Source organism: Neofelis nebulosa, chromosome 14 (genome assembly GCF_028018385.1).
Source record: "Neofelis nebulosa isolate mNeoNeb1 chromosome 14, mNeoNeb1.pri, whole genome shotgun sequence".
Classification (NCBI taxonomy): domain Eukaryota; kingdom Metazoa; phylum Chordata; class Mammalia; order Carnivora; family Felidae; genus Neofelis; species Neofelis nebulosa.
This window is the reverse complement of record NC_080795.1, coordinates 78,774,541-78,787,661: the sequence shown is the minus strand read 5'-3', so window position 1 is coordinate 78,787,661 and position 13,121 is coordinate 78,774,541. Positions and strand designations below refer to the sequence as shown.

Genomic DNA, 13,121 nt, shown 5'->3' with positions numbered 1-13,121 from the left:
TCTTTCTTTCTTTTTTTCTACTTGCTCATTTGTTTTATTTCTTAAATTCCACATATGAGTGAGAGCATATGGTACTTGTCTTTCTCTGACCGACTTTTTTTACTTAGCATTAGACCCCAGCTCCATCCGTGTGGTTGCAAACAGCAAGATTTCATTTCTTTTAATGGTGGAATGATATTCCGTGGCACAATTGACTTTAAAACGGTCGTATAACCTTGATTCTACAGCCAAACAAGGTCTACAGCCAAATAAAGGAAAATTTTATTGAAATCTTATTAATGAGCACAATGAGACAATTTAAGTAAAACATTGGCTGTCTGAAGAGGACAGTATATGCAAACAGATGGTACATTGTGACCTATTGGGGTTTATTCCAGGAATGCAAATTTACATCAATATTATGGAGCACATTAAGGCAACCTACTCTATTAACAGAAGTGAAAAGAAAAATCACATCTCTATCTTAACAGAGAAAAGAATATTTCCTAACATTTCAATTACCATTTATTATTTTTAAAGTTGAATAATACAAGAGTAGAAGAGAACTCCAGTAAACCGGTAACTTATGAGTTACACATAAAATAATGGAAGGAAGTATGCAATACTGAATTGTTCCAAAGAAGTCTCTTTAAAAAAAGGTTAAGGCAAGACTTCTCCCAGTCATTCCTGTGGCCTATGTTCTGCAGGAGAGCCTTGCCAGGAAAGGGGAATAACTGTATAAAACAGGAAAAGGGGGGCGCCTGGGTGGCTCAGTCAGTTAAGCGTCCGACTTCAACTCAGGTCACGATCTCGCGGTCCATGAGTTTGAGCCCCGCACCGGGCTCTGGGCTGATGGCTCAGAGCCTGGAGCCTGCTTTGGATTCTGTGTCTCCCACTCTCTCTGCCCCTCCCCTGTTCATGCACTGTCTTTCTCTGTCTCAAAAATAAATAAACGTTAAAAAAAATTTTTTAAAAAACAGGAAAAGGAAGAATCATAACTATAATTATTCACAGATTACATGACTTTATTTTAAAAAAATGTTTTTTAATGTTTATTTATTTGACAGAGAGAGATAGAGAGAGAGAGAGAGGAAGAGCACGAGCAGGGGAGAGGCAGAGAGAGGGAGACACAGAATCTGAAGGCAACTCCAGGCTCTGAGCTGTCAGCACAGAACCCGATGTGGGGCTCAAACTCAAATTGTGAGATCATGACCTGAGTCGAAGTCTGATGTTTAACTGACTGACCACACAGGCACCCCTACACAACTTTCTACATAAGAAACTAAAAGAATATATAGACCAATTATTAGAATTAGTAAGAGAATAGAGATATCTGGCCAATAAAAAACAAGACTACAGTCTTGCATTTCTGTCTACTGATAGTGAGAAAATGGGGTTTTTAAAGAGATAAATTTAACTCAGAAACAGAGAGGGGCACCTGAGTGTCTTAGTCATTTGAGCATCCAATTCTTGATTTCAGCTCAGGTTATGATCCCAGAGTTGGAGGATCGAGTCCTGCATTGGGCTCTGTGCTAGACATGGACCTTGCTTAAGATTCTCTGTCTCTCACTCTCCATCCTTCCCCTGCTCTCTCTCTCTTTCTCTAAAAGGAAAATTTTTAAAAAGTAGATAAATTAGTAACAGACACACAAATGGTACCTAGGTCTAAATCTAACAAAATATTCAAGTGACTTAATAAGAAATTGTAAAGTTTTATTGCAATAGAAGACTAACATAAATGTATAGTTGTTTTCATAAATACGTCGGTTACTCCAAATTACTCTGTGGATTTAATGCAATTCCAATAAAAAAAAAACAAAACTAAATGGCCTCATTATGAAACTTAACAACACCTAAACTTTAAATGAATAAAGAAATTTTGGTCCCATTTCTTCCGGACCCCTACAGTCTGTGTTGTCATGAATAGTTGCTACATTCCTGAAGAAGAATCGGGCGCCCAACGTTCCTACTAGATCAAAAGTTCAGTGCAAAACGGCAGTATTATAAAGGGTTGCATAGTCTTGTTAAGAGGGAAAGAAAACTATGTCAATGGTGTATGTGGACGGCCCAGAGCCAATCCCCCTGCAGATGCAAGTTCATGCACCACGGAGTTGGCCTGGCAGATGACTATGGGGGTAGGGTGGGGACAGGGGCTAGACGAGGACCAGGGCTAGGTAAGTGGATGGAAAGCTTAAATGTAAAAACCAAAGACATACCATCTAAGAATGAATAGTATAGCAGAGGGTTTTAATGGCCTCAAGAGCGAAGAGTGTGCCCAGAGAGGGTCAAAAAAGAGCAAAGATAAAGAAAAAAGGGTAAATTGGGCATGAGTAACACTATGGAATGTGGATAGATAGGCAAGAACCACAGGTTGTGAGAGCTGCTGATGTCATAAGAATTCCTACAAACCCGTTAAGAAAAAGATAAATGATCCAATAATAATAATCAGCAAATTACAAGCATTTAATTAATTTATTTTTTAATTAAGATTTGTTTTCATGCTTATTTTTGAGACAAGGAGAGAGAGAGGTAGAGAGAGAGCACAAACGAGAGACCTGCAGAGGAGCAGAGAGAGAGAAGGAGAGAGAATTCCCAAGCAGGCTCCATGCTGTCAGCACAGAGTCCAATGTGGGGCTCAACTCACACACCGTGAGGTCATGACCTGAGCTGAAATCAAGAGTCAGAGGCTTAACTGAGCCACATGGGCACCCCCAAATAACAAGTATTTTAGACAAATGGTCAGTAAGCATCTATAAAGATCTGAACATCATCAGTCATCAGAAATGTGCAAATCAAACCCAGTTCTGAAGGAGATGCCATTTCCAGATCCATCCGATTGGCAAAATCACAGCCTGACCTTACCAGGTGTTGAAAAGATGGGCCGCCGTGGGAACGAGTGTTCCCTGCTGATATAAGCGTAAAATGATGCACTCACTTTGGAAAACAAGGTGCTACGACTCAGTTAATTGGACTCTGTAACTCAGCAACTGTCTTAAATATAGAGAAAAACTGGCAGGGGTATACCAGGAGATGCACCTGAATGTTCGTGAATATTCCTGTTTATCTGAATATTCATAACATCCTTATTGGAAAGAGTGCACACACACATACACAGGGGAAATGACCCAAGTGTCCCTCAGCAGTACAATGTCTTCATCCCTTAGTGGAAACCTGTCCTTAAAGAAAGTCTTATGTAGCAACGAGCACATATGAATTCAGCTACCTGGGCCAATATGATTGACTCTCAGAAGCCTGTGAAAGAGGAAAAACAGGTCTCAGAATACGTATAACTTCATTCCTGTAATTAAAATAACTACACCATGCCCTTTAAGAGCTATATAGGTAGTAACATGTAGAGAAAGCATGGGACTTACTACACAGAATTCAGAATAACATCTGGTGGGGGAAAGCAAGGGCACGGGATTGGGATTGGGGTCAGGAAAGGACATACGGTATGAGTAATGTTCTTTTCCTTAACTGGATTGGCTACACCCACTTAAAATTATTATCTTTTAATGAACATGTGTGTTCCCACCTTATGTACATGCATAATATATATATGTATATATTTTTATCTGCTTAATATGAAAAAAAAAACCCTTAAAACAAATAAGAACTACACTCAATCGAGGGAGAAAACCCTGGGATCACATAAGAGTCATATATTGAGCTGAGTTTCATGTTGAACTTGCCCTTTTTCATCAAGGCAGCAAAGGCAAGGAGGGGATGGGATGCAGGTCTGGTGGCCCATGAACTGCCCACATCAGAGGAGGTCTTTGTGGTTTTCTTGGAAATCTTGTCCATTACAGAGAGGAGAAGACTGAGGCTCAGAGAGTCAGAGTGGTTTTCCCAAGGTCACAGAGCTACCTACTTGCAGAGTTGGTATTAGAAGCAAGGTTTGTGGCTCCCTGACTATATTATTCTAAGCAGGTTATCACCTGGTCACTGAGCCTTTTATAAATATCCCCTAACAGAAATGAGAAGGAAGGTGAGCCACCAGTCACTCGTGTCTAAGGAGCCAACAGAAGACTGTAGGAGTCTGGCAGGAATGGGTCTAAGGGGTACTGGGTGCCCGGTAGGGGCCGGGTCTGTGCTGGGCACCTGTGCACACTGGTTACTGAATGTCTTAGAAGATCCCACAGGGGCAGCGTTCACATCCTATTACACAGAGGAGGAAATGAGTCTCTGAGAAAAAGGGATAGAATGTGCTCAAGATAAATTCTTCTCCTTTATCATTCGCCAGGGGAAGGTCTTGCTGGAACGGGGCCTGGAGTTTCTGCAGACACAAGCGATACTGAAGTCCCAAACTCTTCGACTAAGACAAGTGAGAACACCCTGGCCAACTCCCAAGGCTGTGTCCTTTACAAAAAGGAGAATTTGTCCCCAAAGTACTAGTGTAGTCATTTAATTTAATGGCTCACCAACTTAAAATGATGGAGATTAATTTTATATATGTAGGGATATCCTTTCTTGCGACGAAGAGTGGTATCATTATTGTCCAACTTAGCAAGGGTGTCGTTAAGCTCACTCTCCACTCGATGACCCCCCCCCTTTTTTTCAAAGTTGCCGATGTTCTAGAAACGCAAATGATTTATTTGTTACCAACTAACTTCTTTTCTCGGTAGTGATTCTAGCTTTTCTCAGCAGCAAAGTAATGAGCCTCATTAAGTGTGATAAGTAAACATAAATCCTGCACCCAGAACTGCATCAGCCACTCATTATACAGACGTTCCTTACAAGTCCTCAGAGTAGGCTGGAGGAGGTCATGGGGAGGAGGTGACCCCAGGTTGACCCGAGAGCTGGCCCCAGGCATTCGGAGGCCTGTCCCCCTCCCCTGCGCTGAGAATGTATCCTCTACCCCGTTTCTACCGGGAAGCCGTTTTCAAGGCCTTGAGAAATAATGTGGTGTTGCCAACCTTGGAAGACGTAGTGAATGACCCTCTTAGAGCTTCTCTATAAACTCTGAAGATCCTGGTGGCTGGGGACAGAGATCCCCTGGTCTTTTGGCCAAGACAAGCCTTGCAAGTAAGTCCCCCTGTTATCCAACCTGCCACCTGCCCATCTGGCATTTAGTGGGAAGGGACAGGGATGCTGTTGAACATTCTACAAAGCATAGGGAAGCCCTCATGATGAATCATCTGGTCCCAAATGTCAATAAAGCCGAGGCTGAGAAACATCGTATTAGATGATGCTAGTGAGATCCCTATATAATGTGAAAACATCAGCCCCACAGATAACAGAAGCCATGTTACTGAACGGTAGTATTTCCTAGTGGCCAAGAGCAGGGACCGACCGTTCACATCTCGGCTTGGCCCCTTATAGCTGTGTCTTTCAGTCAAGGTCTGCCACCTGGCCTCCGGCTCCTCCCAAGAGGGCTCTCGTCGGGTTGATGTAAAGATGAAATGAGCCACTCTGTGAAGTGTGAAAGAGCTGTAAGAGCTCAGTTGTGCGTCTGCCGCTCTCACCGTTGCACGAGCTACAAATAAAGCAGCAACAGCAGGATGTGATGAAACAAAAATGTGAAGGCCTGGGCTGGTGTGCTCATGTGCTGCTAAGGTATCTCCCTCCAAGACCTATCCCAAAGGTGCAACAGAGTCAGCCTGCCCCCGACGCCCCTGCTCACCCCTGTGCCAACCAAACTGACCTCAGTTGGTCAAACTGAACGCGGTAACCAGGTACCTGTCACAAGTGCAAAGATGGCTAAAGCAAACTTCTGCTTTTTGGTGGGCAGGGCAAGACAAATACACGAGAGGAAAATCACATCAAACTCTATTCAAGTAAAGTTTTAAAGTGTAGTGAGCACCATCTATATATTCCAGGTAGTATGACAGGGGTTGGGTAAAGAAAGATAAAAAGACTCAGGCTCTTCTGTGAATTTCCTTCAGAGTCCTCAGTCTAGCGTGGGAAATACATTTTTATATAAGTAATTATACGACGAGGCTCTGAGGGCATTAGCCAAGTGTGTGTCAGAGGCTCAGTGGAGGAGGTATGAATGTTAAGGTAGATCTGGGAAGGTTCCATGAGGGGAGGAATACGTAGACACAGGTTTGAAGCATGAGCAGGAATTCGCGGATGTGCCAGACAGCCTGGGGCTTTCTGGAAAGTACCGGCGGTTTCGTATTGCTGGACCAAACAGAGCAGGAATCAGATGTCAGCTGGCTAGGAATGGTAGGCCACGAAGCTTAGAGCTTATTCTGAAAGTCTGGAGTCACTCCTCAACAGTCTTCAGAGTCAGTGATAGCACCAGAGTTACATTTTTAAAAAATTTATTCATTTATTTAAGTAATCTCTACACCCAACGTGGGGCTTGAACTCACAACCCTGAGATCAAGAGTCATATGCTCTTCTGACTGAGCCAGTTGGACACCCACAAAGTTAATTTTTAAAAGATCAATAGGATGGGGGCTCCTGGGTGGCTCAGGCCATTGAGCGCCCAACTCTTGATTTCTGTTGAGGTCAGGATCCTAGGGTCGTGAGATTGAGCCCTGTGTCAGGCTCCACGCTGAGCATGGAGTCAGCTTAAGATTCTCTCTCTGGGGGCACTTGGGTGGCTCAGTTGGTTGAGCATCTGACTTTGGCTCAGGTTATGATCTCACAGTTGGTGGGTTCAGGCTCTGTGCTGACCGCTCTTCGGATTCTGTCTCTCTCTCTCTCTGTGTCTCTCTCTGCCCCTCCCCCGCTCACACTCTGTCTCTCTCCCTCTCTCTCAAAAACCAAATAAATGTTTAAAAAAAATTAACCCCCCCCCCCCTCAAGCTTGCTCTCTCTCTTACTCTAAAAAGAAAAAAAACATCAGTAGGATGTGTGTGGCCGACGGGTTACTGGGGACATCGGAATTAGGGGGATCAGTTGGGAGATAACTGTGGTATTTCAGATAAGAAATTGGGTGGTCCCAGGCCAAGGTGGTGGCACAGGGGTGGACAGAAAGTGTGATGGATAATCCAGCATCTCAAACACCTCCTCTATTTCATCAACTTGTTCCAACATTAAAAAAATAACAGCTCAGGGATATACATACATAGGCCCTACTCCACAAGAGGTCCGGTGTTAGGTTTTAATCCATTTAATCTTCATAGTAAATCTGTGACATGTATTGTGTTATCATCCTTGTTTTCCGGAAGGGGACCTTGAGATACAATCAGCTTAAGCTGTATTGTAAAGGGTACATAGCAAGGGAATAGCAAAGCCAGATTTCAAGGCCAGGCAAGCTGCCCCCGTCTGTGTTCTACTGGCAGGAAGCGAAGTTTCCCTCTCTTGGGGATCTCTCTCCTCTCAAGTTGTTGTAAAACAGTGGGGGCTTACACAGTCCCCGTGGGAGGTTACTCCAACATACTCCCGTCCTGGGGAGCTCCCTGAGTCTGACGAGTATTTCGTGACAGTTGCTTCTTGTTACCACAGGATGTCACCATTCAAAACCTGTCTTCTAAGACAGAGAAAATGCTGGTCCCTCTGTTGTGATTCTTTACTCATCCTGAATGGGCTCCAGCCCCTGTGAGGGAGAGCAACCTCAATCCTATAGAATCAAACTCAGCCAGAAGGATCCCAGGCTTCTTAGCTGTCTGTCTCAATGCTCAGCTCTTTCAAATGGGGGGGTCACCTTCCGGCTGCACCGGAAGCCTGGGCTTACATCAGGCACCGCGTCTGTCCCAGGATCCCTGTCCTCGAGTCCGATCTGCCGCTGCTCATCTCAGAACATAAGACTAAGATTCTGCCCATTTCCTTAGACACCATCACTCACAGAGTCCTGTTGAAGAAGATTAAAAAAAAAACAAACACAAAACTGTCCCAGAGTCCTGTTATAGATGACTCTGAGAGCTATTTACGGGGCGGAATCGACAGAAGTTGGCATTTAATTAGATGTGTGGGAGATGAGGTGGGTAGACAGAATGAGACAGGGGACCAGGGAGCCCAGGATGACGTTGAGTTTCTGGCTCGTTTCTGGCTGGTGGGTCGTTCCCTGAGAGGCAGGGGGACGGCAGTGGAGGGCTATTTCCTGGGCTCGCCATGGGGATTTCCCTTCCAAACCTCCAGTGGCCCCCTAGTTGCCGAGAGCCTCACACTGTGGGTCTGAGATTGTACCAGTTTGGAGTGAGGCATTGCACGGAGCTTGTCCATGAGGGGGGCACTGGTGAGGGACTCTCTGGGTCCAGAGGGCGTCACTCCAATGATGGGTGTCATGTTGGCCACCATGGCCCATGGCCACCATCACTGCCATCGTGGGGAAGACCCTGGGGCCTGACACATAGCTAACATCCTTACAGCGCCCTAGTCCTGGCACTGGTGACCGTGGGCTTCTGGAGACCTCATATCCTGTCTCTGTGCCCTCCTCTCTCCTCACCTCCAGTCCATGAGCACAGCAGGACTGAAGAGCCAGGCGTAATGGTAATAAGTCATCATACTATTGTGCCCAATAGGAATTGGGGCAGTGGGAGGAGTGGGCCTGGGGCCACGTCCGTTTGGGACATGTTGCACACTGCATCTGAAGTCCTCTCCAGGTTCATTAAGCTTCTAGACACAGATGGTAACACATCATGCATGTGTGTAATTTATTTTTGGTTCAAAAATTTAAGTTTCATAAAAGCGCAATTGAAAGTCTTTCTCTCAGCCAGACTTTGTCCACGGGGTTCTCCACCCACCCCAGCCCCACAGCTAATAAGGTCTACTTTACACGTTTCTTACATAACCTTCTGACGTATTTTTTTTAACGTTTATTTATTTTTGAGACAGAGAGAGACAGAGCATGAATGGGGGGAGGGTCAGAGAGAGGGAGACACAGAATCGGAAGCAGGCTCCAGGCTCCGAGCTGTCAGCACAGAGCCCGACGCGGGGCTCGAACCCACGGACCGCGAGATCGTGACCTGAGCCGAAGTCGGACACTTCACCGACTGAGCCACCCAGGCGCCCCACTTCTGACGTATTTTTATGCCCAAACAAGCAAATTCAAATAGGCATTTGTGTCTCCACCGCCCCCCCCCCCACTTCTTTCCCAAGAGTTTTCTTATTACAAACACTGTTCCACACTTTGCTTTTTCGTGTAATAATAATATATCCTGGAGATCTTTTATTGGGGCAATTGAAACACATCAGGCTACAAGCCAACCTTGTGCTGCAGGCATATCTGCGCTGCTGGGGACCAGCAAATGCAGAGCGAAACGCCGGGGACTTGTACTCACATTCAAAAATAAGGCTGCATAACAATGCAATGTTTATGGCAAAATAAATGGCACATTATTTTGATCACATTTTAAAGGCAAAAAAATCCTGAGAGAAAAGAATCCATATTCTCCTTGGAGAGAGATAAATATCCATTTATTTGCCATTCGGCAAACGTTTGCTGAGCACATATGTTGTCCAAGGCTCGGGTGGGTGCTGCGGCGGCAGGGCCCTCTCGGCGATACCCACCTCACCCTCACCGCACGCTCTTCAACCAAGGGTGACTTTCCCAAACTGGGGACCCAGCCTTTCTCCTGCTTAAGCTCCTTCAATGGCTCCCTGTGGTCATTAGGGTCGAATTCCAGCCCCCTCACTTGGCTCTCAAGGCCCCTGACGTGCAGCCCTGAACCTCCCCTGGCCAGCTCTGCTCCCGCTGTCCTGGATCGCTAGTGTGGATAAAAACCGGTGCTGGCTGGCTTGCCTCCAGGCCTTCGCACGCTCGGGTCCTCTCCTTCTGGACGGAGCGTCCCCAGACTTCACTTTCCCCTGCTTCCTCTTGTCCCTTCTTGCAGGCATTTTGTCCCGTCTTGCAGGCATTACCGCCCTCCAACCCGCAACGGGAGGAGCCGCGAGTCACCGCGGCTGCTGGGTTTACAAGCTGTGGTCCCTGCTGGGACGTGAGCCGGCGCAGCCCACTCTGCGGGACTGCGCCCTGTCCCCCCGTCGAGGGCCGGTGCCTCCTGTGTACAAGGCGAGGGCCACGAGGCCTTCCTAACAGGGCGGGCGAGAACTGGGGGCCTCCGGGTGTGCAGCACCTGGCGAGGGGTGCTCGGTACATGGCAGCTGGTCCAACCCTCCTCCTGCCACTCCTCCTCCTCCTCCTCCTCCTCCTCCTCCGGCCCCGGGGGCCACGTCTCACGGAGGTCTGAACCCCCGACGTCCAGCAGGGCGCAGGTGGGCAGCACCCCTGGGCTCGTCGGTGGGTCGATGGCCCCGCTGACCTGGGGGGGTGGGAGGCAGAGCTCGCTCGGGGCTCTAGCCCCTCCCGGGCCGCTCCCCCGGGACCGCTCCTCCCCGTGGAACGGGCGACCCCCCCCCCCCGGGGGTTCCGGGAAGGGCCCGACCACGCGGGAGGGCGCCTCCCGAGCGCTCACTGAGCATGCTCGGGCCCGCGGGCGGCGGGGGCGGGCGGCGAGGCGGGCGCCCCCCACAGGCCGGCGGGCGGCGAGCCCGGCGCCGGCTCGCGCGCACGGGCCCGGGGCGGGGCGCGGGGTCGGGGGCGAGCGGGCGGGGGCGGGGCGCGGGGTCGGGGGCGAGCGGGCGGGGGCGGGGCGGGAGCGCGGGCGCCGCGGAGAGCCGAGCCGCCGGGCGCCAGCGCAGCCGCGCCGCGTCCTCCTCCGCAGTGGTGGCGGCCGGCCCCGGCCCGGTGCCCAGCCGAGCCGCCCGGGCCGGCTCGCGGGGCTGCCCGGAGGGCCGCGGCCGGGCAGCTGTTGCGCCGCGAGGGGGCAGCTGCGGAGTTCCATAACCATAGCAACCGCATCAGCACCGCGGCGGCGGCGCGGGCAGCAGCGCTCGCTCCTCCTCCAGGCAGCCTCGCCGCGGGCACCGGAGACCCAGCTCGCGGCCGCCCGGACCCCGCGGAGCGCCCACCGCCGCTGCGGAGAGCCGGCAGGGAGCGAGCCGGCGCGGCCCGGAGCCGAGGGGAGCCCTGCAGCGGGAGACAGGTAGGTGAGCGCGCTCGGGGTCGGCGGCTGCAAACTCTCTCCTCGGTGGCAGTGACGTTTCTGGAAGCGTGGTCGCTAGTTGGATGGCTTTCTGTTACTTAACAGGGATTCCGCCGCGAAATGTGGTTTGTCTCCTTCGGTCTCCCCCTCGGTCGGACCGTCCTCTGGTCTCCAGGCACATCTGGGCAGGTCTGAGAGGGCAGGAGGGGAGATGTGGGGTGACAGGCGGGGAGATCCGCTGGGTCAGTGAGGGGGTCCCCGCGGAAGTCCCACACGGAGGCTGAGGGAGCACATCCAGACCCTGGTGCAGGCAGGTCCTCTGAGCCCGTGAACCGCCCCCCCTTCCCCCCCCCCCCCACTCCCCACCCCCCACCGTCCCCGGGGCAGGTTCGGGAGAAGCCGGTGTTGGGGTGAAGCGGGCAGTGGTAGCGATGCTCTGTGATCTGGGCTGACCCAGAGACCTCTTCTCCCTGTGGCTTGGCTGGGGACAGGGGTGTGGGGGGTGGGGGGGGGCACTGCAGCTCGGCTATGACATGGAAAGGGACCAGAGCGCACACCAGCTCCTGATCTGTAAAGTCGCCTTCAAGCCCAGCAACCGGAGGGGACATTTGGACAAGGGAAGTAGTAACTATTATTGTTTCGGGACCCAGGGGTATCCCTGGAGTTCATCATGTTATTGCCTTTGACTGTTGGGGGGGTGGAGGGGGGGGGACTAGATAGAAAATTATAAGTGAGCAATCAAAATGCCCCCTCCCTGCCTCCTCACCTCATTTCTATCCCCCACCTCCACCCACCCCACTATTGTCAGCAAAACAAAGCTGACATCGAGGATAATAACACTCTTTGTCCCCTTGGCCACCCAGGGCTCTAGCCATTGGCAGACGATCCCACTTGGAGACAGAGAATTTCGCTTCAGTTCTCTATTTGAACTAGGGAAGCATTGGTTTTTCTTCAGGTTCTGATGCTCCTGCTATTAAGAGATGTGCCAGAGCTGAGAAGCACCTGTCCACATGGAGGGATGGACTGTTAACCACATGTGCGGGCTAGAGAGAGGGGCAGAGGTTTGGGCAAAGATTCCAGACCCAGTTCCGTGGGGGCCAGGACCCCAGAAGAACATAGAGAAGGGAGATAAAGTTAGGTGAATAATTTGGCTCTACAGGCTCTTGCATATGGGTAAGTGGGTCTCTGGGTAATTTCCAGGATGGACAGCCACTGACTTTTGTAGGGCTTTCTCTTTTTATCCTAGCCTCAGGGGACAGTGGTAAGTCCCAGTTAAAAGGCCATGTTCTTTAATTGGGCTTTTAATTTATGCTGTAGTTATGTTGCCTGAGGGGATGTGATTTGACCAGCATTTCAGCTGGGATTCATGTCGTAATGAGGAGGGTATTACTGTATTCCAGGCAGATGGTAAGGTATAGAGAAAAGAGGACAAGATCTGGAGTCAGAAGACATGGTTTTGAGCTCTCATTCCACCATACACTCGCTGTGTGACCTTGAGATGCTCCTCTCTCTCATCTGTAGAATGGGGATACTAAATTCTTGCACCTTGCCAGGCTCTTGTGACCATTGAGTGGGGTGATGGAAGGGATGGGTGGAGAAAGGCTTTTCGAAACCTAACATGCCATGCAAATAAAAAGGATCATCATCATCTTCTGAAGAAACTCCCTTGTTCAGATCAGCAAATCATTAAACGTGAAATGGGGGTAGAAATATTGGTCAGTGACTCACAGTTGAAATGCTGTAGTGTGGTCCAGGATACACTCAGGGAGATACAAAGAGGGTTTTATCAGGGTCAGCACAGCATGTGATCCCTGTTTACAAATGTTGAAAGTCAAGAGCTTTGCCATCCAGTGCAGCACGCTCGTTTGGGAACACTGAGGTCTGCTCACCTCAGAGTTGGACGAAGCGTCCCCACAGTGTAAACAGGGATTTGCACATAGTAGGGACTCATGTAAACGCTGGTTAGATGGATACGTTGGGCAGAGCTCCTCGTGGGCACGATTTAACCTTCACACAACTCTGCTCCATAATGGCACATATTTACCGAATGTTTGTCCAATTTGACTGAACGCTTTCTGCTTGATGTCATCGGCGAGGGAACCATAATTTTCTGGAAGGAGCCAGGACTGCCTTCTACCATTCTCTGCTCTTTTAAACCCCTTCTTCTGGTCATGCTGGCCTCTCTGCCCGGAATGACCATTTCCCACTTCGTCTTCCCTCTGCGACCCAATTCCAATGCCCCTCCTGATGGGAAGCCTTCCTGCT

The 13,121-nt window shown here is 49.6% G+C and overlaps 1 protein-coding gene across 3 annotated transcripts in view; it reads left to right on the top strand.

Annotated features, from left to right (window-relative positions):
• Positions 1 to 10,479: 10,479 nt before the first annotated feature.
• The window catches only part of FAM135B (family with sequence similarity 135 member B), a 293,649-nt gene continuing 291,007 nt past the window's right edge, over positions 10,480 to 13,121 (top strand). Inside the window, exon 1 of one of the 3 annotated variants that reach the window (XM_058699176.1) lies at positions 10,480 to 10,856. The gene's annotated coding sequence lies outside the window, so the exon portion shown is untranslated. The remainder of the gene's footprint in view (positions 10,857 to 13,121) is intronic. The other 2 variants (XM_058699175.1, XM_058699170.1) reach the window with 2 other exon arrangements.